Source organism: Zonotrichia albicollis, chromosome 7 (assembly GCF_047830755.1).
Source record: "Zonotrichia albicollis isolate bZonAlb1 chromosome 7, bZonAlb1.hap1, whole genome shotgun sequence".
NCBI lineage: Eukaryota > Metazoa > Chordata > Aves > Passeriformes > Passerellidae > Zonotrichia > Zonotrichia albicollis.
Window position 1 is genome coordinate 39,279,357 of NC_133825.1, and position 27,813 is coordinate 39,307,169.

The 27,813-nt window shown below is 44.1% G+C and overlaps 1 long non-coding RNA gene across 6 annotated transcripts; it reads right to left on the reverse strand.

Annotated features, from left to right (window-relative positions):
• Positions 1–27,804, reverse strand: LOC141729700 (uncharacterized). 6 transcript variants are annotated; one of them, XR_012581136.1, is made up of 5 exons: positions 27,479–27,804; positions 14,681–14,736; positions 5,206–5,353; positions 2,344–2,415; positions 1–1,082 (listed from the first exon to the last, which is right to left on the reverse strand). It is a non-coding gene; the product is annotated as an uncharacterized LOC141729700 (long non-coding RNA). The 6 variants fall into 6 exon arrangements; XR_012581134.1 differs by having other exon boundaries at positions 1–1,127; XR_012581135.1 differs by having other exon boundaries at positions 1–1,127; positions 2,344–2,395; positions 27,479–27,803.
• Positions 27,805–27,813: the final 9 nt, after the last annotated feature.

Below are 27,813 nucleotides of genomic sequence, written 5' to 3' on the forward strand. Positions count from 1 at the left end.
ATTTTCCAGCTTCTTGCTTGTTTGCTACCTAAATATGAGCACATGGGAACACCAGAGGGTTTTTTTTTTAAATATTTTGTTTTGTTTGCTTTTTTAGAAAAAAGAAAGCAGTGAGTGGGTTCGTTCAGGTATGATCTGGATGGGACCTGTGGCTGAAATGGACAGCTAAAGACTGTTCTTCATTTTTCCTCATGGCCAGTCCTCTTCAGAGGACCTGGACTGTGTTACTTCCCCACCCAATGGCTGCATCACTCCCTGAGGGACATCTCCAGCTGTCACCATGTCCCATGCTGGCCCCACGTGGTTCAGGGGTGGCCCAGGGCACATCAGGGGAGTTGTGAGGCTCTTGTGCTGTTGTGCTGGTGCCTGTGCACAGCTGCAGATGTGGGGGCAGAGCAGGAGCCCTTCCCACAGAGGTGTGTGCTCCCCTTTGCAGCTGAGAGCAGAGGCTGCTGTGGAGCTCTGCAGGGCTCAGAGCAGGGTGCATTATCATATTTATGTTGTTCTACAGCCCAAAGAAGCAAAACTATGATGTGTTAAAGCTACTTATCTATTGCTCATGACTACTGCACTGCTGCTGTGTAATCAGCCAGAAAACTATCTTAGGAAGCCCTATTTTGCTTCTTTTGATGGCCAGAAGAAAAATCCCATTTACAGCAGTGGTACAGAAACAGGAAGGAGCAGATGCTGGAAAAAAATTCATTTGAAAATAATCTTGAGGAGGGAGAGAATGTGTAGAAGGAACTATAGAATAAATTTACCACATTTGATTAGGTATGTGACACAAAAAGACCAGAAAATGAAGAAGCCTTTTAAAAGGGATAGTTATAGGGCTATAAACATTAAAGATTTATTTCTGAGGGCTGGGGGTGACATTAGGCAGAAATTTGAAATGTAAAGAATCTTTGTCCTCCAGCAGGTGCTGCTGGGACTTCTGAGACTTCAGTAATTCTTGTCCACATGAAGAAGGCACCACAGGGCGTAGCATCATCTTCCCCCAACACGTGCAGGAGTCCTTTGTGTCAGTGGCCAGCAGCTCCACCAAGCATCATGGCAGGGTTTGAACCTTCATCTGCTGCAGCCTTGGACAGAAGGTTTTGGGAGAGAGGCAGCACAGTGCACAGCTCCTAGGGGTGAGCATGCAGCTGTTTTCTATTTGTCTCATAGTAAACTTAGAGCCTTGAGTTGGGTGCTCAAGGTTTGGCTGGGATGGTGCAAGGCTGGGAATCCACTGTGTCCCTCTCCTGCCATGCAATCTCTCATGTAGCCTGCAGGCTGCCACCCTCAGCCAATTCCCCCCAGATTTATTGTTCAGCACACTGCCATATGAGCTGGAACATCCCTCTGTCCAGCTGGGTCAGCTGTCCTGGTTGTGCCCCCTCCCAGCTTCTTGTGAACCCCCAGCCTGCTCACTGGCCAGGCAGCAAAGCATCTGAAAAGTGTAAGTGCTAAAACATCACCATGTTATCAACATTATTCTCATCCTAAATCCAAAACACAGCACTGTACCAGCTAATAGGAATAAAATTAACTCTATCCCAGCTGAAAAAAGGATAAGCAGTGCCAAAGGTTCTGATAAGTGCAGAATAAAGTGACTACTCTTAGCCAGTTTAGTGCAGCTTGCACAGCATGCTGGGTTCACAGTAACACTCTGGCCTGCTGCAGGCTTGAGAGAGGCATTAACTTTGCAGATCTCCTTTTGCTGTGTGAGTGTTGTGCTCTTTCCTTATCTGCCTGCTCCTGGGAGCAAGGGGTAGCCTAGCTGCATTTCTTTCCCTGTCTATATTGACTTACCGTTAACATTTCTCAAAGCTTTTTAAATAAAAGTAAAAAACTCCTAGCCCCTTTGGGAATACATCTGATTTTTCAGGTTTTATCTTTATCATTGATCCCTTTCCAGTTACTTCAGCCAAAGGTGAGGAAGTGATGTGTGAATGATGGATCACCTTTTTTTGTAACTAGGCTGTATGTAAGGGTCAGCTGTTAAGCTGAGATTCTTACAGAAGCCCCAGAAATAGGTACTTTCTACTTTTGTGCAGCCAAGACAATTACACCAGGGAGAACACTCTACAATGCACTGAATTCTCATTTTTGCTCTTATACTTTTTTCTATTCCCCTCTTGTCCCCCAGAGAGTAAACTGGACAAAGACTGCATCAGGGATGTATCCTGTGAGGTCAAACCCATTGCAGACATTTAGTGTGGCCTCCACAGGAAGAATTGCTCAACTCCAGTTGCAAGAAAGTGTCGATAAAGGATTCCTGTACAGAGTTTACTTTTAAAAGCATTTGAAATTGGTCCTGAGCTGACTTGAAGTAGAGCATAGAAGAGGAGAATAACTGACCTGCAGTTCCATCTGATAGGGGTCTTCAGGTCATCATGAAGTCAAAGTGGGCCTATATTTAAGTGGAGAACACTAAGAGAACAGAGAAAGCATCCTGTCCTTAGTTGTCAGTCATGCTCTAGCATTGCTTGTAGCTATTCTGTTTCTCTATTAGTGGTAAATTGGTCTGATAAAAGGTCTGGTATTTTGGTGGACCAATTGGTGGCAGAAAATACATCTTTCATGGTGCAGCCCGAAAATGAATTAAAGTTTTTCTAGAAGTTTGCAGCAAATTTTTCCAGGACATTATAATGCAACCTGGCATAATGCACTTCCTAATTCAGAGAAAGGAGGCACAGAAAAATGTGCAGGCAGGTTCTGGTTTGGTGGTCAGTTCCAGGTTTGTTTCCTTGGTTAACCAGGTGCCACACTGGACAATGTTTTGCACAAAACCATGATTTCAAACCTAGCAAACACAACTGCCAGGCTTCTGAGCATTAGAGAGAGAAGATGATGTATGTAGCTGATCTGCAATCCTGCTGAGGCCAACCTTCATGAGCAAATTTATTCCTTGGGGTAAGGATGTAAATAAGCTGTTTTTCTGGATGTTCAGCACCACAAGTTCAGCTTCTCTCTCATACATAAAGGATGGGAATTTGGCCTCCAAGGACTCAAGGCAAAATTGTGCACTTGGGATTATGTGGTGTCACCTGTTTGGAAGGACTTTTTTCCCCACTTACCCATCAAAGACCGACTTAGATTGAACAGTCTGATTTTTCAGTGCTTTTCCCTTGCCCTTTAGGCAGTAGTTATTTCTGTGGGTGCTGTCTGATCATCTGCCTTGTAAAACATTCTCTGACATGGGTATGAGGGCATAGTCAAACAGAATAAGGTTTGGGAGTTTTAGGTGATCTGTGGTGCTGGTCCATTGTCTTAAACAGCAAAGCTGGATGAGGGGATTTCTGGCCCTTTTCCCCTGACAAATAGGACATTTTAAATTAGGATAATTTACTTTTTCAGTTTCCAGGAGAACCCCACAAACAGCCTTACTAGCTGGCCTGAGAGGAAGGTGAACCTCCTCATGAACTGGAAGACACAGAATTGGTGGGAGAAGGAGAGAAACATTTTAAGCTGGCATCAAAGCCAAAGACGTAATGCTACATCCCAGTATCTCCACAAAGTCTGTGGAGAGACATGGATGCTTCAAGAGATGCTTTAGTTCAGAGCCTTCAGTAGATATCAGCCAAATGTCAACCCAAAGGAGTCTCTGACTCATTCCTGGTCTTTCAGGCTGTGCCTGGTTCTCTACGCGTCCTTTAGCTTGAAGATGTAATTTGATTGCCAGGGCTACCTCCAATCCCTCCTTTCTCTTTGTGTGTGTGGAGTTCTTCCACCCTGATTTGTTCCTCCCACCTAGCCTTTGTATAGAGCAACCTCCAACACAAAGTGCCCAAAAAAGGATTGTGCAGTTGTGTCACCATTACACCTCGTCACAGCAGGGAGGTGACTCAGCTGCCACCCTACTGCATGGCTGGGATGTGTCACCATGTGAATAATGACATTTTCAAATGCAGCAAAGTTTGGAACTAGAGTAGAGGAAAGAGGAGGAATTAGGCTATAAAAGGACATGGGGGGACATCAATGTTTCCAATATCTGAAGCTTCTAGTTTAAGAAATATGCAGTTTAGAGAAGTATGATATTGTCACCTGATCACATTGTGATCTCTTCTATTCTTTTTTTTTTAATGGTAAATGGAAGACTGGTCTACTGCTTAGAAGTTTCGCATGTGAACTAAGTAATTTAAATTCAATGCCCTGTTCTGCAGCAAATTTCTTTGATTTCTTTTACCCCAGCTCTAAAACAAGGTTGAAAATAGCACTCCACTTTTGAGACCATGGGGAGATTTCAGTCACAGTCCATATACATTGTTGTCATGGAGCAGATCTGTTTGATAGACCCCCCTGGTGTATCAGTTTGTGCAGTGTAGGGAGCTCTTTTGATGGGTAAAACCATGGAACTGCAAATTATTTTTAGCTGTTGCGAAGGACAAAATGGATTCAGTACTTTTGGTGGCAGAGCTTGGACTAAAAATAAATCTACTGTCTATGTGGTACATAGACAAATGAGTGTCAAGGCTGTCATGGAAGTTAACATATGGAGGCAGCTTTCCTGAAAGGACAGGGTACCCGCAACCTTCAGATACTAGAAATGGTGCAATAGGAGTTGCTGAAACCCAAGAAATTAGTCTGGGGCTTTGAGGAGAGACACTTTATAAGCATGGGAGTTTTTCCCCTTCCATAAATAAACGTCATATTTATTCTTTGCAGCAATGGATGGCTTCAAGAACAGCTAAAGGAAGAACAACTGGGGTGTAAACTGGGGTTTGATCCACCACTCACTTCTTTTGCTACTGTGTAGAAATTACTCAGGTACAATGAGCTTTGGTTTGCCATTTGTAAATTGGGAAAAATATCCTTATCCTGCCTCACAGTGGTCCTTGGTCCTAATGCTAATTTATCAATTTTCTTATAGGCCACTTATGTGCCATCCTGATGTCTGCACTCGAGAGCCTCATTTGGATATAGCCTAAAACAAACTTCCCTGTTGCTTCAGAGATATTGTGGGACCATTTGGAAGTGTTAGACATGAAGTCCTGGCCAGAGTCCAAGTTTAGTGTAGTTCCAGCCTGTTTCCCAGAGAATCTGCTCTGAGTGTTCAGGACATGCTCTCGTCTGCTCTGTGTGTCTGTTGTGGGCTGTTAAAGCAGCTGACACGTATCACCCCAGAGGAGCTGCATGCTAAAATTGGTAAATCTCTGTGTACAGTAAACCAGTGCACGGCATTTAAGTGTTTTGAGATCCTTTGGGAAGAGGAAAACTTACATAACAGGATGAAAGAGTGTTCTGTTAGATGGGAAGAGCCTAGATATGTTCTTTCTTTGGTAGAGCTGTAATTCCATATCCAGTGCTTAATGAACAGGCGACAATGATAAATGTTGGAAGAGTATTGTTGTTGGACGAATGTTTCAACCTAGCAGATGGAAACATGGATTCATTTAGTTCTTTAGGAGTTCAGAAACATGAAAGAAAATTTGTGAAATGAATCTTCTGTGTCAAGAAGTCCAGGTCTATGCTGTCAAAAACATTAACTGTTCTATTCACTGATTAAACTCACTTTAAAACCAGCTAGGAATCACTCTACCAAAAAGCTGTTTGATAGTCCAACACTTGTGATTAGAAATCATTGTATGTTCCCCAGCTAAAATGCTACTTCATGTTAATTCTTTCCTTAGTGATATTTACTGAAGATTTACATGGAGAATGATCACATTCGATTTCGCTTTTTATAATCGAAGTTCCACTTGTAGGATGACTTTTTTCTCTTCCTGATCATACTGTTAGCCCTGTTTCACACTGCTTCTGATCTTCGTAACTCTTTGTGACTGTAGGTGACAGAACTGTCTGCTTTATCCCAGCAGAGTTCTTGTAATGGTCTAACAGCTCTCTCTTACTGGAAGGAAGGCACCTCATGTATTACAAAGCTGTTTTCGCCCCCATTCCTGCGTTTTGTTGGTGTCATCTGCTGAACAACTAATACAACATGCTCTGTCTTTTCTTCTGATTAGATCCTGCCTTAAAGACACAATTCTTATTAGTCTTTAACAGCTTGCTTTGACTGTGATCCTTCAGTGCACTCACTATGATTTTTTCATTCTTGCCCTTGGCCAATTTCTGTCACTTTTTAAGTTTAATTTTGAAAGTGGAAAGGCAGAGTAAGACTGTGCCTTATGGGAATTTACTAGTAAATTCCCATGGCAATGAGGGTTTTATTTTTCAGTGGGAAAAAATATCAGTGTCAGTTGTGGGTGGGAAAAAAAGCTGAAAAAGTTATTCTGGTAATTGTTGAGGAAGATTGACATTGAGGTGCAATAAAGTGTAGCCCCTGCTACACCTTCTAGAATAGAAAGCTTCTTAAGGTGAGCATGTGTTGTCAAATTGCCTCAACACCAATCCTGAGTTTCTAGTTATGTATGATATAGTAATAAAGATGTGAACAGGGGAGTAACTTGGGTGCTTTTGAGTTAATACAGATCCAAATCCATGCAGCATCCTGACTGTCAGACTTCAGGGACTGCTAGTTGAAGTTCTCTGAAGGAAAACTTTTTGCTGAATGGTTATTGACTTCAGATTTGCTTGTGAAATTTTTTAGTTGCTTCTAAAAAGCATAAACACAATGCTGCTTTTCATAAAAGCTTTTTAAGTAAGTCCTTATTATCTTATGAAAAATATGTTCTTTCAAACCCTCTGACAGGACTGGGAGGAATGAGCAACTTACATGCTTTTTCAAGTCTCTGCATAAATAGGAGCAGACAACAAGAAGTGGGGGAAAAATGGTAGTGCTTAGAAAAGCTTGTAAAATAATTGCCATTATTAAACATGCATAGTTTAGTTTTGAATCTTCTTCATGGAAAAAGCCAAGTGCCTGCTGATTTTTACAAATTTGAAGTAATATGATAATATGATTTTATTTAAAATTTTGAAAATACTTTTCCCCCAAACTAGCTCTATTTTTAACCAAAATTTCATACCAAAAGGTGAAAATGTGGCAATCTAGCTTCTGCAAGTAACAGCACAGTGTGAGTTAGCAGGAAGCATGAAGTGCAGGGAGCCCTGAGCAGCAGCTACCAGAGCCTGCTGGGGAAGATGAGAAGCCACAACAGAGCCTGAAATCTGAGTAGTCTCCCAGATGGGGAAAGGAAAATGGTGCTTGTAGAGTCTCCTGCCTTCTGCTGCTGTCCCAGCCCCGTCTGGCTGTGGTTTTGTGGCAGCTGTGATGGAGAGAGATGCTTGCAGCATGGGAATCTTTGGAAGTGGAGAAGGCTGGCTGGCACAGAGGAAATTGTGTGCATTTACCCTTGACTTGATCCACAACCACTTTTAAACTGTATGACAATTATCAGCAAAATCTAATAGAAATAATAATTAAAATCATTAATAATTACATAAATTATTAAATTTCCTCTTTTGGACTTTTTGGCAGACTGTAATGTTAGTCCTTAACCCTGGAAAAGGGAGGGAGGTGACATAAACCCTGGTGCCACTGTCTCTGCTTTCTTTGTAGATCCACCATCTCTCCAGCCCTTGGTGATGCCTGACAGCAAGCCACAGAGGTGCATGCTTATAGCACATGCCTGCTAACTTCTGGCAAGGGAAGGCAGCTGGAGGCTTGGAGTTGCCATTTAGTATCAGAGCTATAGACTGTAACTCTCTGCCTTTGAACATGTGAGTAGGCTTACTTGGTTCTTGCCATATTCCCTTTCCCTCCTTACTAAGGAGGCTATAACATCCTCCTAAGATGCAGTTTCTGAAAATGCTATTACAGGAATAGTTCTTATGGTGGAAAGCCAGCCCAGCATCCCCATCCTGCTGCTGCTACAATCTGCCTTCCCTGCTACCACAAGCACTGAGAGCTGCTGACTTAGACCTGGCATGGAGATTCAAAGCTAATCACATACCCTGCCGTCACAATGTGCGCTCCTCATTTTGCCTGATTGCTCTGATTGTGCTTCAGGGATCACTGTCAAGGGGTCAAACTGAGAAGTGCGATGCTCCCACCACAATCCTGACAGCACTGAAGTCAGATCAGAAATCAGTCTGTAAGAGCTGAGCATTTAAGACTGGAGTGTTGTGTTGTGTTTGGGTGGCTGGGAATTAATCTCTCTTTCTGGCCTGAGGAGAGAGTTTAACTCTAGTTCTCTGTGGGCTGGTATCAGACAGATGGACTAATGGAAAGGAGCATTGCTGACCCTGGCCTCAGAGCTGGGCAATGTTATGGAGCAGTGACATCACCCAGCACATATGGGACAGCCACGGGATCAGCCCCAGCCAGGGTGGGGTTGGGACACTCAGGTCCTGCTTGACCAACTTGCTCTCCTGTCTCCTGATCTGCCTAGGGTATGATGGAAAGGCTGAGGATGTGTCTGCCTGTGTTTTAGTAAAGCATTTGACCCTGTCTTCTGGAGAAACTGTCTGCAGATGGATGGGGTGGGAATTCACCTCACTGGGTAAAATCCTGTCTGTATGGTGGGGATGGTGCTGCACCCTGTGTGCAGCCAGGCTGACTGGTGTTCTCCAGGGCTCAGTGCTGGGGCCAGGCCTGTTTCAGGTCCTTTTCAATGGTCTGGAGGAGGGAATTGAGGGCAGACTTACCAAGTTTACAGACAGCACTGAGTTGGGCAGGAGTGCTGACCTGCTGGGGAGTAGGAAGGCCATGGGATTTGGACATGCTGGATTGAAATGCCAGCTGTATGAGGTTCAGTCAGGTGAACTGCCAGGTCCTGCACTTCAGCCACAACAACCCCAGATGATTCTGTGAAGACTGTGATGTGTAATGCTTATTCTTAACTTGATGTGCCTGTATGAGCTCTTTAGGCATGGATGCATGAGACAGGCTCTCAGGTAGCTTGCAGTGCGTCTGATACCTGCTGTGCCTTCTGTGCACAATATAAAATCTGCATTTGCTCTCCAGCTCTTTTAAGACAGTGCTGGTTTGATGGCTACAAATTATTCATTTCTCTTCCTACTCTTTATACGGTCTGCTTAGTATGAAAACAATTCTTGGCAGTGACAGCCTCTGCATCACATCCAATATCACAGAGTCCCAGGTGTGGTGTGATCTTTAAGTGCATTTTCAGTATCTCTGTAAGGAGTTCTTGCCAGAGTACTAAACCAAATCCTGTTGATGTGGGTGCATTTGTATTACAATGAAGTTCTCCCTCTTCTTCTCTCTCAGTTTGGTTTGCTATTTCCCAAACCCAGTGCTGACATCAGGTACATGTATCTCCTCACGTGGACAATGGCTCCTTCTCTAAGCTGAACTATTCCCGTCTCAAAAGAATGGAGAATTTTGTGACTTACCCTAGGGCACTGCGGTGTAGCTGGCAGCGATAAAAAAAGCTACAGCAGGGAATGAAGGAAGGTCTTTGCTAGATGATTTTAAGTTCAGGATGTACTCACAATTGAGCTTTTGTTTGCTGTTGTTCTTTTTAAATAACTAAAAATTCAGGGAGTGTATTGGGGGAAGCCACTTCGGTATGTTGGGTGCTCATCTGTCCCGGAGGATGTGGTGTGAACAGGGTGGACAGTTTCCTTCTCTGTGCAGAACAGAGCAAGGATTGTCTGGCTATGAGAAAGGCAAAGCAGTGATCCTTCAGACCATGGCCTTGTTACTCTGTGCTTTTATGTTTGAAATCAGGAGATTCTTTAGCTCAGCAATTTGTACTGTGCTGTAAGACAAAATGAATGAAAAGTGCAGTCTAGGGAAAAGACTGAGGCTTTCTTGAGTTTGCACTGAGCTTGCCCCCTTGATTTTTTAAAAAAATTTTTTTGTTTTGTTTGGTTTGACTTGTTTGTTTTTTTCCTGAGATTTGCCATTTCTGTCAAAATATGTAGGCAGGTCTAGGACTTGGTTTTCAGAACTTGGGAGAGACTGGCATTTGAAGGATTACATGGATCACCCTTACTGTATACATATGGTATGTATAATACAAAGCTGAATTTTTCACCTTTTGGGATCATGTATGGTTTAATTCTTACCACTATGACATTATTCTTCTACCTCAGAATGATGCACTGTTTAGAGCTTTGGTGGAGGAGGGAATGTCTTTTCCTATAAGGCTGCTGATATCTTTACTTGGGGGTAAAATCATGAGTACAAGTCCTGGATAGCTCAATCTCATTTGTCAGATTCCAAACTCCAGAGTGATGTCAGTTAAAGGAGACGTGGAACTAAATAACACCCCCAAATTATCTTGTGTGTGTGCCTGTTCTCATCAGTCCAGTAAGCAATCTCTCTCCCTCACACCTGGGGGTTACACTGCACTGCTGCTGTGGGGACGTCCCACATCTCCACAAGCTGTCCACCTCTGCAGCATCCCTCCTCAGGTTTGTGTTCCTGAGGTGTGCTCCTGGCTGGTAGCTCTGCCTCAGGCCCTTCTTGTACTCAGCTCAGATGAGACAAGAAAAGACAGTGGAATTATTCCAGCCTCTTCCTGACTCTGCAGGGATTTTTAAAAATGTACTGTTTTACTTTTTTCTTCTAGAAGACTCCATGCATGTTTTTTCCTATTTGCAGGGGTTTGGATTTGCTAAACTATCTCCCTTGCTGATGGCCACACATTTTCCTGTTCGAAACACCACTGCAGGATACATATTCTATTTGTTTCAGCACCTTTGTAAACCTCATTTCAGGAAGATAACCTGTGGAGCTGGTGCTGGATGAGGAGTAAATGTGATGAATGGCATTCTTTACCCTCATGCTCAGGCAAGCATTCAGGTTTGTTTCATTTGCATGGAAGTAGAAGGGTATGAACAACAACTTGAGTGCTGCTTTCTCTTCATTATTCACCTTATTAAGTCCCTATTTTGCTGTGTTTGCCTTTCCTATAATCACATATGTTATTCTTACCTACACACACTTTGAATGTGCCTTGATAGGCTCAGGTCCTGGAGTAAATTTTGAGTAACTGCCTTGAGTTTAGTGGAGCTTTTATTTAGCTACAACTCTCTCACAGGTCATGGAGTTAGGGCAATGTAAGCCAGAAATGAATCAGGAACAGTGTTCTGGTAGCTCTTGATTCCCCAAGGACAGATGCTGGTCCCAGTGCCTTTCCTGTGTTATTGCCTTAAACACCCCCCAACACAGCCTGGCTCTGCTGCCTCTTGCCCAGGGCTGTTCCAATGCCACATGAGGGTAAAAGGAGAAAAAAGAGGCATGCCCTGGAAAACCACTGCAAGTCTTCCCAGCATTAAACTGAATTTTTATCCATCTTTCTCATGTGACTTTTAAATTGGCCTCAGCCATTTACATTGAAGGTGAGGCCGTGCCCTGCACATTACACACATGAGTTCAGAAGTGACAGATCTTTCTGGGGAGCTTCCATCAGCAGCAAACACAGAGCAACCAGTGGTGAATGAATGGGTGAATGTTTTATTGTTGAGCTGTGTAATGCTATTATTGTGGCACGGGACAGGAGTATTTGATGTTGTGCTGGTCACTAATTCATGTGTGAAGCCTCAAGCATTGATCTGTGTGGATTAAATGCATACTGGAGACATTTTCTGTGCTGTGCCACTTCAAATTCTCTCTCATGATTCAACACATTCAAAGCAAATAATTTTCTGTTTCCCATTTGCCAGTGAATGCATGCCATTTAGTTTGTAATTGGAACACAGTATGCTGTGTGTGTCTCTGCTAAATCATGAAAAGTGGTCCATTTTCTAAATTGCACAAGTATTTGTCACCTTTGTTTTAAAATGAGAGCCATAAATTTTATGGGGCATGTGAATATATATATTAGTATTCTTACACAGGTGAATAAGTCACACTGTGATCTGACATGGGCTTTATGATCCTGCTGAGGTTATGTTCTGTGCTAAATTTTGTCTGTTGCTTCTATATTTAGAATTTAGCTTTGATTTTTTTTTTAAGGAAACAAAAATATGGAAAAAGTAGGCATATCAAAAGGGCTGTTCTGTGCTTCTACATGTTTTTCATAAGCCAGGAGATGCAATGAGCTCTGGCAATTTGGCATGCTGGAGGTGCTTGACAGTCCATTGCGTACTAAATATGGTACATTTAAAAACTTTGATTTTACACAACTGCAAATCCACTTGATTAATGTGTTTTCTAGGGAGTTTTTAAATACTTGTATTGGCTGAGCAAAGCCCTCTAATGCTTAATGGGGCATGACAGTGGCCTCAGCATAGCTATGATGTGGAATGTCAGCTGACAGGGGAGAGACAGAAAGGGTTATGTTCCTAATCTTATGGGGGATGAAATGCAAATGAATTAATGGAACAGAATTCCTTCACACTTTTGGAAATACAGCATTTTTTTTCAGGTCGGCAAACATTATGAAAACCTTACTGTCTCTGCCTCTGAAGATACATGTGCCCTTCAAAAAGTGAGAATGAAGCTTCTCCAATTTTTTCCTTTACTGATACTACAATTTTTTCTTGAATATGTGGGATGTTCTTGGGGTTTTTTGGTGAAGAGGCTGAGGGAGGGAAATGGAGGCAATTTGCAAACAACGTGACTTAACATGATAGGAGTTAATCAGAGCTCCTGTGCCAAGCCAGCATTACTCAATAAAAGCACTCTTTCTGAGAGAATAAATATCTTTGTGCTCTTCAGCTGTCTCTGTATTTTGGTGGGGGGGAGAAAAAGGGCTCAAAGAAATGGTGTAGGATTTCAGTCTGCCTATTATTTGTAATATACATGTCATTTGTAGTGCAAAGAAGATGGCAAAGTGCAGTGCAGCGAAAAATGCCGATACAGAGTTGGAGTGGGGTTATCTGATATGCCTAAGAAAGCTTTTGGTAAAATTTTGTCACAGTTGCTCAAAGAAATTGAATTTAGGCCACTGCCAAGAACTGTTGAAAACCCCATTTTGGGCTAAGATCCTTTTTCTGAGGTTAACTCAAGAGGAGCTTTGTGAATTTGTGATGCAGGATTGAAACCAATGGGGAAACAGGAAATAAGAAGAAATCTGGAAATGCTTAGAGCAGTTACTGGGGGCAGTGTGGTTGGGAGAGAGTGACTGTGGAGGGATGAACCTCTCTTTTTAGTCTGAGGGCTGCTAAACTGAGATGTGGGCTGGTTTGCAGGAGCAATGTGAAAGTTGGCTGGAATAAGTACAAGGATTGCAGACAGACTGACCCTGATCTTATTTAACTTGTGATCTCAAGGACGAAAAGCACATGCGTAGTGGGATCTTATCCTCAAGTGGAACTGTTGGTCTGTTTAAAACATGACTCTGTGCTTACTGCTCTGGGTTTCACTGGTCTTACCTCAATATTGTAAGAAACCAACTTGACCAGAAATATGGATAGAAGATGTGCTCTAACACTGACCACCTTTTTTGTGGATTGTATCATGTGAAAGCTAGGCTTACTTTAACTTCAATAAAATGCTGTCAGCAATCTTGTTCTGCCACACATTTTCTAAGACTCAGAGACAATTTCTGTCCTGTTCTATCTCTTCTTGTCATCAAAAGCAGATTTTCACAAGAGATAGTCACTCAGCAGGTTTTATTTTCACACAGACCAGTTTCCTGTTCATTGCTTAGGGTGTCATAGAGTGATTGTAATTTATGTCCATACTAAGGAGGCTTTACAGGGGATTTAAGCAGATTTAGCATAGACAGGATCAGACAAAAAATAATTTGGCTTCCATTTTTGCAATTACACAATATGAGAAGGATTTTCTGAGCCAGGTGTCGAAGGAGTAGTGAAACCTACTCTCCTCCCTTATAAATTGAGGAGTTACCTCAGAGCACAAAAGTCTCATTAGATCTGGAAATTCAATGCCTTGATCTATCATAAATGTTTTAAGATTAATATGGAGGAGGCTAGATTTCTTTTAGTATTTCACAATTTTATTTTAGCCTAGATATTATTTCCCAATGGAGGAAGAGTTGTTTACTTTGGAAATATCACAAGTGGTGGAATATTGAGATTTGAGCAATCACTTTTTGATGCTTGCACACAGACATCACCAAGATGCAGGGATACTTACAAAATGCAATGTTCAGGTAGAGTGACCATGAGAAGTTTTTTGATTGAACCTCAGTAATCAAAGGAAGGTGAGTGCATACCTAGCAGTTACCATGAGTGCATAATGAGGGAGGCATCCTAACTTTTGTCTTTGAAATGTATTGTATGATTCAGAGATGCTGTAGTGTATAAATGATACCACCTTCGTTAACTTAAAAACTATATCTTCTTGATTCAACTCTGTGTTTCCAGTGCTAATTAAAAGCACATCCTTTGACTCCTGGAGAGTTTCTTTGAAGTGGTGCAGCTTGGAACAGGCTGTGGTTCTGAATTTCTTTCATTCTCATTTGCTTATATTGACAATCAGTATAAATCTGAAGGCAAAAAAGTAAATTTGTTCTCCATTTAATAGGACCACTCATGCAAGGGTGCTGGGATTAGATTTTAAATTGGCACTTTTTAAACCTTTGATACAGTTACAGGCTCAGTGAGCCATACTCACCTTTCCTACAGTTAGACCTAGCTGGAAATTAGTTTTCTCCTTTGTCAAAATATTTTCTAATAAACATTTAGCCTTTCTGCTAAAAACAGTGCAAAACACTCAATAACTAATATAGTTAGGTGAAAATATACAGCTTTATTTCCTCTTCTAGAGAAACAAAACAGACAAACAAAAAATAGCTAGGAAAAAGTAGACATCATCTGAGAATTCTGTTTAAAAGAAAATCTTGGGGAAGGAAAAGAAAAGGAAAGAAGCACCAAATGAGCAGTTTCATGCTTCTGATCTCCAATAAAGACATACCTCCTCTTTGCACCTCCTTCTTCACCTTCCTCAGGGTCCCTTGCATTATCTCTTCCCTGTAAGAAAGAAAAGAGTTGAAGTCAGGTGGCAGATATATCCCTGCTGTTGTGGCTGTGAGAGAACTGCTCTTCCCTTGTGGCTCTTGTGACAATCAGGGAGGCCAGGGCAGGTGCCCTGAGCATCCTGCAAGGCAGCAGAGTGCAGCAGTCCCTGCTGGGTTTTTCAGGGGTTTGCGTGTCTGGATGTGCTGTCTCTGCAAGAGAGAAGTGAACTTCTCTCTGTGAACAAGGGTGAGCAGAGGCTGGAGGTGGCTTTGTGTGGCAGGGAACTGTGTGGTCATGAAATGGCTTTATTTTCACACTGTATCCTGGGTGTTTGAGTCTTCAGTGTCTCCAGGTTAGGACTGGAGCTTGTATTTAAGTAGCAGTGCCTAGATATTTTAAAAAGATGTTTCCAGGATGAAACCCTTTTGTTAGTCAGAGTATTGTAACAATCTAGGCTTTAATATTGCTTCTCTTGGGAGATATTGCAAAGGAATTGCTGATTGTACTTTCTTTATAATCATTGCTATGCAAACCAGCATAAATGCTACTCCTGCAGGCACCTGTGTCCTTCAGTCTCAGCAAGAACAGATCAATGCACCATGCAAGATGAGGAGGGCTGTGGAAAGCCAATATGCAGGTATGGGACAGAATGAGACTTCTGAGGCAGTAGAATTGGGAAAGGAAGCATACAAATAAGGAGAAACTCCCTTTAGAGGTGAAATGCAGTCCCTGTCAAAAACAAGTGTCAGACCTCTGCTCAGAGCAGTGAGTGAAATGAATTTAAGGTGCAGAAGACCTGACCAGAAGGCAGAACAGCATGAAGATTTCTGGGTTCTTTAGCTAAGTTTGCCATTGACACTATCATAGTTGCCTAGCTGAGCCTGTTCTAACTTTAAATCCTTTGAGTCATTTGAAAAAAATCAATGTATAACCTGCATGCCCATTCAAGACTTATGTAGTTTGCAAAGCCCTCTGGGATGTGCTGGAAGAAGGGGACAAGAATGCCATACACATTCTGTTGGTTCCTCTAATGGCAGGGTGTATTCAGAGCAGATGGGGTTGCCAACTTGCTGGTTCATTGTGGAGGTATTTGCTCAGTAATGAATGAGGCAGAGGAACAGATTGAGAATTCTGCACTCCAATACCCCACTGAGTGTGCTCAGATGGTAATGTGGAATGTCTGCTCTCTTCAGGGATGTAAAACACACCATCTCAATGCAGAAAAAACAGGCCTTTTAGAAAACTGGGCCTCTAGATACAAGGGAAATGGAGAAATGAAAAATTAAATCAAGCCCGTTGTTTCTCCCCTCAAATGAAGAATGATCTCTCCTTGCAAATTATGAGAAGCCTGAAAGATAATGCAGCAGCTGGGAACTTCTGTATGGGTTTAACTGGAAAGAGGACAAATAGCAGCAGCCAGTGCATCCCAGCAAAAATGTTGCTAATAATCACATCCCTGCATCCATCATGAGCAGCAGAAATTAGGGAAATAAGGAAGAAGATAAAAGTCAATAATCTTCCTCACATCTAACGAATTTCTCTTGGACATGTGATTTCTGCTGGGCTCTTCTAATGCATCCAGGTTCTTTCTTGATGCTGCAACTATTACAGATCACTACTGCTTTGGTGTGCAAAGCTAATGCCTAAGCTGGGTTTCATAGTGTGAGGACTACAAAGAAACACAGTAAATAATCACATCCTCCAAAACCTCTTTTGAAAAAGGTAGAACAAAACTATCTTTCTCTCCAGAATTTATCTGACACTGCTGATGTTAGAGAAAGCAGGAAAACCTAGAATAATAGACCACATTGTCAGTGCCTGTTCTATTCTTTATAGAAATATGTGCCAAAATAAAATTATTTTTGGCCATATTTTGGCAAATGAGCAAACATTTAATCTTGGTGTCTGCTCACAGTTGTTTGACTTCGAGATGATTTGATCCAAATCTTCATTTAATTGTGTCAGCTGCCTCCAGGGCTCCCTGACCTCGTGTGTGTGATGGTGAAACAGGTGACAATAGTTGCTGAGGGCTATGGCTGTAGATTCTCCCTTTAGTGAATTCATTTTAGGTGCCTGCAAGAATTTATTTTGAATTCTCATGCACTGCTTCATTTTTAATGAGAATTGTGAACTTGGGTTAAAGAGACACTTTCAAATATTTTTATTTTGGTGCTGAAAAACTGGATATGAGATGGTAATGTATGCTTGCAGCCCAGAAAGCCAACCTGCATCAAAGGAACATGGCCAGCAGGTCAAGAGAGGTTAATCTGCCCATTTGTTTCTGCTCTCTGAGAGCCCTCCTGGTGTATGGTGTCCAGCTCTGGAGCACCCAGCCCAGGAAAGGCATGGATCTGTTGGAGCAAGTCCAGAGAATGGCCACAAAAGTGATCAGAGGGCTGGAGCATCTCTCCTTTGAGGAAGGGCTGAAAGAGCTGGGTTTGTTCATCCTGGAGAAGGGAAGGCTTCAGGAAAGCCTTACTGCAGCCTTTCAGTACATAAAGGGATTTATAGGACAGGAGAGACTTGTTACCAGGACCTGTCATGACAGGACAAAGGACATTGGTTTTAAACTGAAAGAGGCTATTTCATATAGAGCATAAAGAATATTTTTTTTTATGATGAAAGTTGGTGAGACACAGGCAAGGTTCCCCAGGGAAGCTGTGGATGCCTCATAATTGGAAGTGCTCAGGCCAGGTTGGATGGAACTCTGAGCAACCTGGTCTAATGGAAAGTGTCCCTGCCCATGGCAGGCAGGTTGGAATCAGGTGACCTTCAAAGGTCTCCTCCCTTCCAAACCATTTCATGATTCCATGAAATATTCCTATTAAGGGCAATGGGAAAGGGAGAAAAAATAAGGGGGATGAAATCTGTAGTAGAAAGGAATATAAAGAGTAAATGAACATTACTTTCAAGAGATTTGCCTTGGTCGTTGCACAAATAAAGAAATTCTCTGAAGAGAAGGAATTCCTGCTCCCTGTTCCCCAGGAGATGTCTTTTGCTTAGGCAGAATAGGAGGAGGCAAAAGAAGAGAAACTCCTAGGGTTTTCTTTGTGAGGTCTAGCAAGGGGAAAGAAGTAGACAAGCAAGAACAAACAGAAAAGGCAGCTGAGGGTTCAGCCAGCAGTGCTAAGAGCATTGTTAAATTCCAAGTGTGTGTGCAGCCACATCTGCAACTGCCAAATCTGGTGAGCAAAGATTTCATCCCTCTGGTCTCAGCTCAGTCAGAGCTGCTACAGATTTTTCTTTTTCTGGTATGCAGGGAGCACGTATCAGTTGTTTTGCTATCTAAAAAAAGGAGACTTCTATTCTGGCAGGTGTGGAGATCTAAGTCCAAGACCTAAAGGAACCCTGATTTGAGAATTAGAGGTATAAAATCACTTCAGCTGCTGCAGGAAGACACATAACCTCCATGTGAATGGGGTTGCTTGAGCTCCCTCCTGTGTCTACTTCTGTGATAAAGGTGGGCCTCAATGACAGACCTAAGCAGGAAAACCTCTTTAGTTGCCAGCTTAAAGTACTTCTGAATCTCCTGTGCTGGTAATGCAGTGATGAAGATAATAGGGAGGAAAGTCTAGCAGGAAGAATAAGAAATATTCTCTTCAGTCTGGGAGAAGAAAAGTTAATTGCAACATAAAAATGCTATTATGGTAGTAATGAGAAATCCACTTGTGGAAAGCAAAGTGTCAGGCTAAACCTGCTATTTCTAAAATTTACTCATTAATTCAGGGTTTCATTTAATAAAAAACCTTGTTTAAAAAATCTTTTAAGAAAAATTTAAACATTTAAAGAGAATATTACCTCTGTAAAGGTATTTGTAATTTTTTTGCCTCTCTTTTCTGTGGTTTTCACTGAGACCAGTAATCTCAGTATTTCAGAATTTCATATCAGTGGTCTTTGAGGATGATATTTAACCCTGTTTTGCCCCTTTTCCCCTTCAGTATATTATAGAATACTGGAATGAGTAACTTCCAGCTGATTTATTTTTCTGTTTCTGTGTTACTTTCATTGTTTCTTTTGCCACATTGTCAAGCTCCCAGGGCTGAAAAAGTATTGAAGAGGTGCAGTGTGAGGAAAGAGAGAAAGAATGGAGAAAGAACAATGGAGAAAGAACAAAACAACCTAAGATCTTTAGTTTCTCTGGATCAAAGTGCAGAAAGGAGGAAAGAGAAGGAGATCCTTTCCTTCCCTCAAAATAAGAAAACTGAACCTGAGAGGCCAAATGAAGGCCTTGTGTGCCTTTAAGTTTCTCTTTTTCCTCGAGGTACCTTGTGAGCCCTACGAGAAGCTGCTATTCCTTTCCAACAAACCTTACTTTCAAGGATCAAATACTTGTAACTTTGAAATGATTTTTGGAAAGGGAAGGAAAAACCAACCCAAAAAGGAAACCCTGTGAATGGAGAGATTCACAGATAGGGATAAATCTGGGTTCAGACGCTTCCCACCTATTTTTTTCATCCACATCTGATTTCATGTTGTTCTGGTGCCAGCCAGAGGGCAACTGAGTGGGGTCAATAGCAAGATGTGGTCATCAGTCTCTTAACTGCCTAAGAGAGAAATCCCTTGGGTATCACACTTACCTTTCTCAATTCCTTGAAAAGGACACAATAGTTTCAGCACAGCCACTATGATGAACAGGGGAATGGACACTTCCCATGGAATATATATCTGTATAAAGAGGTAGGAGGTGTGGGATGGCCAAAACCCTGTACAAAACTTTACCTTTGATCTTGTGAGGCAGTTTCAGATCTATTTTACAAATGATAAACTGGGAGAGAGGTTTTAAATCCCAGGGGAATGGAAATCAGTGCTGGTTTGAGCATTAGAACTGCCACCTTTCTCTCTGTTTGGACTACAGTCAACCTCTTCCAGATTGTTAATCATAATAGAGCCTTTGAGCTTTTATCAGACCATCTGATCTAGCCTGTGGATGTGAAGATGAAAGGTTAATCCCCAGGGCCATCTGCTTTCCTTTACCTTTTCTGTCTGAGAGCATTGTTTCTTTGTCTTGCCTGCCCACTTTTGGCATGTCTCTTGCTGTCTTGTAGCTCTAATCCTGGTTTACATCTGACTCTGTGCAGAGGATGCAGCCTCTTTGAGCAGCAGCTGCCTATTCAGAGATGCTTGCAAGTTTCCTTTAGTATTTCCTCTCCTCTCCTGGCAACTCCTCTCAGTATGATTTATGAATTGCAAGCATAGCTGGGGGTGATGTGAAGTATCAACACCTCTGAATTCCAGTGAATAGGAGCTGGGTAATTAATAATACCAAACCAGGAGCATTAGCTTTGCATGGAGATCACGTAGCAGAGAAGCGTTGTTCTGTATTCTTTGGGAATGGGGGAAGTGAGTCCTAACCCTTCCCTGTGCTGTTAAATCTGCATGTCATTTTCCTTGGATAATTAAGTAATTGCAGCCTTTCAAGGAGAGAGCCTCCCTCCATTTCCCCTGGTAGCTTGCAGATGTAGAACACGCACCTTGCGGCAAATCAATGCTAACGATATTGCCGTGCGTTATCGCAGCCGCAGAGCACAGGAAGCCCAAAGAAAAACGTTCACCCTTTGCAGATTGCATCATGAGCATCAGGATCTTTTATGTGGCAGACTTATTAATTGCATTTTCATTTGTGTCCCTGAATTTTAACCCTCTTGAGATTGCTCCTGAAATTGCCAGGTGTTGGGCAGATTCAGAAAAGGGAGAAAAGACAAGGGTGGTCTCTGCTGTACTGCACTGGAACCTGGACATCTGCAACAAAGTTAAGGAATAGATTCAAACCATCAAGAAAATAAGGAAGCTTTTAAATCACTTGGTAGAACACAGAATAAATACACTCTGTGTTGGAGTAATAAATGTTGCGGTCAGGTGGTCTTTCAAGGGAAGAAGTTCCCTTGAGCCTTCCCAAACCTTTCAGGTTTTTGGCCACTCCACCCCTCCCCTGTGACAGATTTTGCATTGCAATAAATCCCTGTGCAGGTTTTTCCTCCTCCTTTCCAAGACAAACTCCCTGATTTGCCCCAGTACATTTTTATTTTGTGAAGATCAATCTCCTTAACTGTTTTCATTTTCAGTCTGTCTTGAAAATAATACACAAGTTTCCTGCTTTCAAGTCATAACCTAAACTTCAGAGAGGGGATTGTCTCCTTGTTGCATTTGCAGGCCTTTTCCTGGAGCCTGACAGGAACTCTAGGCATTGCTAAAGTTTAAATCATTATTAATTTAGTAATTGGCATTTTTATCATGGAAATACATAGAGCTGTGATGCCTGGCCTTTGCCGGCCAGAATTCATTGCACTGCATGCATTATTCTCTTTGTGGGGATGGTGTTATCTTTCCTAATTTCCTTTGGTGGTGTGAAACTTCACTTGGTCCCCTGTGAGTTGAAGCTATTGGCCAAGACAGTCTAGCAAAGGCAGTAAAAGCTGCCACTTAATTCTCTCCTACTTCATGTCTTAGAGGTGCTGGGAGCACATATTTGCCTGAGACTCCCCCCTTTGGAATGTTTCAATCTCTGTTTACATGATATTTGATTTAACCTGACTCCTTTTAGGAGTTAGTTATTGCTGATTCAGTGCACAGGATATCTGGGGACTGCCAGGACTGGCTTGGTAAGAAACACCTGCCTACAGCCAGCTACCTACTGCTGTAGTTTTGCATTATTTTTCTTTATTTCCTTCTTGATTTGTTTCTTCTGTGCTAAGTATACAAGCTTCCCTTCATGTTGACTAGTATAAAGTCTTTCCTCTGTGCTGTAGTTCAATTTCTCTCTTGTTTGGGGTTCTTCTTAAAAGAAGGGAAGGAAATAGCCATAGGTGAGAATCTTAAGAGATGGTGTTTGTTGTGGAAGAGAAAAGAGCACCAAGCTGTTGCAGGTTCAACATCCTCCTGTGAAGTCCCACCATCAAAGCTGGGGTTGCTGCCAGACTTGTTTCTCTCCAGCTTGCTAAGAAAATTCTGCCTTTGTGCACTCACACACAGAGAAATCACTTTTTAGCTTCAATAGAGGAGAAACAATACCAGCTCCTTCCCCTTCTAAGTCTATCTCAAACTTAGGGGAAGGGAAGAGTAGAAAAAGGAAAGATTTGTCTGGAAGAAGATAAAAAATAGGAAAAAGGCAACTGGGGAGGGAACAGAGTCAGAAAGAGAGAACTGTTGCTGTGTCACTGACCATGTCTGCCTCATTTTCCCAGTGTGTCTGTGGGATGGGAAAGGCACTTTGTCATTTTTCTGTCTTGTTTCTGCAGGAATGGAACAAGCATAGGGGAGGCTCCATGTTCACAAAGATTGTCTTTGCACAGCAAGGCAGCATTCGTGCTCTCCCTTTTGGTGGCTGTAAAGCCAATCCTAAACCCTCTTAGGCATGAGGCTTCATTAACAACCAGAAATGAAAAGCTGATGACAGGTGCACAACATTTCTAACAGTAAGGAAGATTCCTTTTCTTCAGGGAACCTGCAACTCTGAGACAAACCTTGGGACAGGAAGAGAGATGAGGGTCATTTAGTCTTCCTGAATCAATGATCTAATGAACAGTAGCCACATTTCTGGTTTTAATCAGCCTTTCTGCAAATGGGGTATCTTAGTACTCATAGAGTATTCTTAGATATTGTAACATCTTAAGCCATTATTCCTCCTCTCTTCATAATATGTGGCATAGTTGGACCCAGCTTTTAGATGAGCTCATTGAATTCAGAAGACAAAGAGGGGCTGAAGGTTTAAATGTTCTGATCCAGAGCTCTCTAAGTAATGCTAAGGAGCATATTTTCAAAAACTTGGCAAATGCTTCTGAAAGTCCAGTATCTCACTGTGATCCTAAATGATTTGAAATCTGGGAGATGGGGGATCCTGTATTTCTGACTGGAATCTCTAAGATAAAAATATATGGAATCTTCAATATACAGTGAATTCAACACCATGAACTTGTGTGCTGCACAATTTATCTTTGTGTATGCTGCAAATCTGTGCGCTCATTCCATTCTGATAAGCTCTTTGGCATTCCTGATGATGCTGATTATCAGCAGAAGGGGATTTTCTTATCTTGGCTTTAAGATGAACAATAAAGCCCAACATTAACTAGAAACATGATTTAAAACCTGCTGAATTTCCCCAGAAAATTGAAAACACCCCTGCCTGCTCTGTGTCTTGCTGAGTCTCTTACCTGCACTGTGCAGGTTGTGCACCTTTTGGGCAGCCTTATCAGTGGCTGAAGAGAGTGCAGCTCTCTGAGCATCCCTGAAGGAAAGGGGCTCTTCTGTCTCCCACAGATACGGTGTGCAGAGAGATAAAATCAAAAGGAGGGATGCAGTCCAGTTGGTCAGCAAACCTGACATGACATGCTGGGGAGCCTGAGGCAGATTCTCAGAAGGGGTTCTTCACTCTGCTAAGCCCCAACCTGCTGCAGTCCCAGTGTGGCCTGTGGCTCCCTCTCCTGCTCTGGGGCACTGTCAGTGGTGCAGATGAGAGACTGGTGCTGTGATGGAGTGAGGGGATCCACTTTGTGAGGACCCTATTCCAAAATGAGCTGAGATCAAGTGTCCTGCCACTGTCCCTTGATCCAGGCTGTGTGAAACACCTCCCTTGGTGTGCTGCTATGTGGTACCTGTGTTTCTGGCTGCTGTACTGGGCTGCTGGACTCCCACTTCATCACTCAGTGCAGAAACCAGACTCCCTCTTGCAGCATCTGCAGTTTTCTGCAGCCCCTGTTCAGGAGCTTTGCAGCAGGTCTGTCAGTGCCACGGGCCTGCTGTGCTTCAGTCAGACTGTCTGCTGCACACCCTGCCTGGCTGTGCTCAGAAAAAATCTGTCCCACAATGGGGTAGTACTGCACCAGCAAAAATGGTGGAGACCCTGCCTGCAGGTGACACTTTGTCTGAGGGTACAGGGATACTTCAGCTTTTAATGATTTTTGTTTAGGTAGATTCAGGCTTTTCCTTGGTAAACAAGACAGCATTATCAGAGAGCTGCTTTGTTTTCCAGTGACTGGTCTCACACATAATAAATAGGTTAAAGTTAACTGGAGCAAGCATTGATTTTTCTTTTAGTATGTGCGGGATTTACTCCTTTGGGAGGGCTTGAGTAGTGCAGGAGACCTTCAGGGGAGGGTGTGAGTGTGTGAAAAGAGCGTAGTGTAGCTGGGACATTAATTTCTTTCCCCCCCTCTCTAAATTTTCTTCTTACGATCTCTTACCCAACCCTTCCTCCTTTCTTTCACGATCCAGCTCCCATTCAGAAATTTCCTGGGGGGATAGTGACTGGGAGACATGGTCTGTGTGTGTGCAATCCTTCAGGAGGAGAGGGACATGGAGCAATGACAGGCAGAGCTGGGCAAAACAGAAGGGTTGGGGTACTGGGCAGCAGGTCTACAATCAACAGCAGAGGCAGGGATGATGAAGTTATTGATATGTGTGATAGAATTTAACATTTCATAATTTTTTTTTCCCACATGAAATTCATATAATAGGAAAGAGGGAAAAAAAAGTAAAATCCAAATAATCAATGCTGCTTTTGAAGGCTTTGGCAATAGCCAGGCTCTATTTGCTTCTTTCTTTAGATAGTGTCATTAGTCTTCTTCCATCCAAATCACCCCCTCCAAACAAACATAACTCCCCCAATTGCTTTTCTCTCCTTAACTGAACTCAGCTCCCCCTCTGTTATAGGAATGTTCTGCTACTTTGTATTTGTGCCACAATTTGCCTTCCGGAGCATTTACTTACTTACTTAGAAATCCTCTGCATTGCCTGGTGTTAGGGCATATGGTTTTCTCTGCATCAATTAAAACTCAACATGGTCCAACAGAATATAACACCAACCCCTGCTTCTTTGAATGGATGTTTGCAGCTGGGTGGGGATTAAAGCAGATCATAATGGATTAGATCAGGGATTAAAACAGCCTGTAATGGATACTGCGTTGAACTATTCCATTTCTATTCTTGGATATAGACTGTGCAAATCTGGGGTTGTCAGATGACATCCTCACTGTCACTCTGTCATGCAAGAGGCCAGGTTTTGAAGCAAATCTGTTATTCCTGCAACAGAGATGGTACAAACTGGAAAAGCCCCTTTTTCTGTGCGCTGGCCATGGGCACGCAGTTCGCGAATCGTGCAGGAGATGGGGGTGTTGCTCACATTACCTTTGTTTTCTAGAGAAGGAAAGATACTTGAGAGCACGGCTGCTGAGGCAGAGTGGGAAGATTCTAGTATACAGTCCCACATCATCAGTGGGACTTCCCCAGCTGTGCATCCTGTTATCTAACAGCAATAAGCAGGCACTGATGAAGGCATTTTAGAATTTGCTTCAGAAAGACCACAGCTTTCTGTGGGTGTTTGTCTGAGAAATTAGGGCTTGGGGTAATCTCAGTGATATAATCAGCACTGAATGTCTGGGACTATCCCCGAGTGTGGCAGGTGAGGATGACACTCACAGAGGTGATTGCAAGGAATGGCTCTTCAGTCTGCAGGGTGGAAAACACCTGCTATTGGAATGGTGAAAGTACTGTCCCAAATAAAGTGTTAGGCTGCATGCAAGTGTTCACCATCACATTCTGTGCCATGTCCAGCACAGCTGGGCTCTTGTGGTGACAAAGAGTGATGTGGTGGACACAAAGAAATGTTTTGTGCTGGCAGGATTTGTGAAATGAGATGTGCCCACAAGTCCTGTCTTGGTCTGGGTGGGCTTTGGCCAAGGATGCTGCTGCACAAAGGAGTGACTGGTCAGGATCTGGACAAGGACTAGATCCAAAGCAGTGTCCAGCAAGGCTGAGAGATAAATGGGACTGGGTGGACTGCACTGCAGGGGACTGGCTAAGTAGTGGCAATTGCTAGCACCACAGTAGTTTTTACAATGTGGTGCCTGGGATTCTGGATGTGCAGAGACCTTCAGGAGCAGCAGTGAGCTGCTGCTGGGTCCAGACGGACTGCAGAAACTTTGATTATAATTTAAGAACAAGTTCTGCCTGTCACAGCTGCAGCCTCACTGCTAGAGGATGGCATTAGGTGGGCAATGCCTCTCTTCACAGTGCACAGCAATGGCAAGACACTGGGGTGGCATGTGTGCTGCTGATGCCACACAGCTGGGAACTCTATTCCTGCAGCAGTCGGGTTTGAGGGGCAGTGGGCTCCTTCCTGTTCCCCACACCCTGCTGGTTGCTTACAAGCAGCAGTAGTGTGCGGTCTCAGGGCTGGTGTGTCCCTGTGCATGCAGGGTAGCCCCTGCCACAAGTGTGTGCAATTTGTGAAATCCCCTTCCCTGAGGTTCTGCGGAGCAGCTCTGGCTCAGGCCCACGTCACTGCTCCCACACAAATAAAATGTCATCTAAACATTTTGGCAGCACAGTATAAAAGGAGCCGATTCCAAGCCAGGAATACCATCCGTTGCGTTGGGAGTGGGAGATTCGCTTCCCCTACCCCCACCTCCCACTTTCCCTCTCTGCGTTGGGAATTAAGGCTAATAAGGGTCCGCGTTTGTGGGTACGGCCCCCGCCGCCTTCTCGAGGCTGTCAGCGCTGTTCTGTGCGCACCGGCTGCCACCCGGCCCCGCTTCCCACTCCTGCAGGACAGCCCTTTAGCGACCGCTCCCCCCGTTCGCAACAGGCAGCGCTGTGTGCAGCCCCTCTTTCCTCCTCCGGCTCTCCGCTCGCTCCCCTGCGGCAGCCGGGCTGCACGGACCCCCCAGCCCGGGCCAGGCGCTCTGCAGCAGGCGCTGACCAAGCCAGAAACCTCCCCGCTCCCCGGTGCGGGCAGTGCCAGCTCCGGTCCTGCCTCTGTCCCCCGCTCCCTGCCGGGCTGGGAGACCCGCGATAGGCGGGAGAAAGTGCTGAGCCGCCCCCGCAGCCGGCCTGGCGATGGGGAGGGGGCAGACCGAGGGGAGAGCCGTGTAGTTGGTGGATCCGTCTTTGGACGGCAAAGAATGGCTGATGCGGGAAGTAGGAGGGTGGGACGATTAAAAAATCGCTAATTATCGACGCTTTTCAAAGGGAGGAGGAGAACGGGAGAAGGTCGACCGTGGGTTTGATCCGAAGAGAAAGTGCCGACGTGTTGCTGCAATGAATCGGTCCGGAGGGACGTGGCACTGGCACAAATGGCGATGCCAAGGGTGACCCACAGGGACGCCCCGCAGCCGCGGGAGGCGGCAGCAGCCTCCCTCTCCCATTCACAGCCTGCCATTACTCACACCTTGTCCAGGGGCTGAAGCTGCAAAGGCTTCTTGAGCTTTGCCAGCAGAAAACAGGTGTCCTGGCCAGGGGGACTGCATCCGTGCGACGGGAGCGGGAGCGCTGCGGTGCCGTGACCTAAAGAAACACATCCCCCTGGCTCCTTCTCCCGACACAGTCCCGAGATGCTGCTGCAGGGAGCTGCCTGCAGACACTGCCCTTTCTTCGTTATTGGCCCCACACAAATAATCTCCCTTGCTGGACGGTGGCAAGGCTGCTGGGATTCCCACGCACACGCGCGAGTTCCCGCGGCCGGGAGGCTGCGCTTAAGACGGGCACATCCACACGCACGGAGCCGACTCTGGAGGGATGCTGCTGGATGGCCGGGTCCGTGGGTGCGCTCTCACACACGGGAGGCACCCAAGAGCCGCTCATCCCAGCTGCGTTCCCTCGTGCCCCCGTACTCGTGGCTGGCATCCAGCCTTTGTGCGTACATGTACGCGCACACACACAGGGCGAGGAGCACCCACAGCGCTGTAAACACTTGTCTATGTACAAACACATCAGGAGAAGCGGGGAATGACGGCTGCTTTCTCTCGGCCAGGAGCACACATACCAAATCAGGAGAGAAGGCTGGGTGATGCTCCAGCTGATTCGGTGCAGCGCGGTGTCCCGCTCCCGCCCCCGGCCCCGCTCCCGGCCCCCGGCGGCGCGGCGCGGCGCGGCGGGTGACTCGGCGGTGTATTTCAGCGGCGGCGGCGGCTTGGCAAGGCTCGGGGCTCCTCCCCCCGTGTGGTGGTACCCTCTCACTTGATCAAATCCTTGAACGTGAACAGTTTCACTGAAAAGCACTTTTGAAAAAAAAAATTATCCAGCAACAGTAAGGAACAGAATCCAACTACCGGGGAGAGTTTTTTTCCTTTTCCCCCCCTTCTTTCCTTTTTTTTTTTT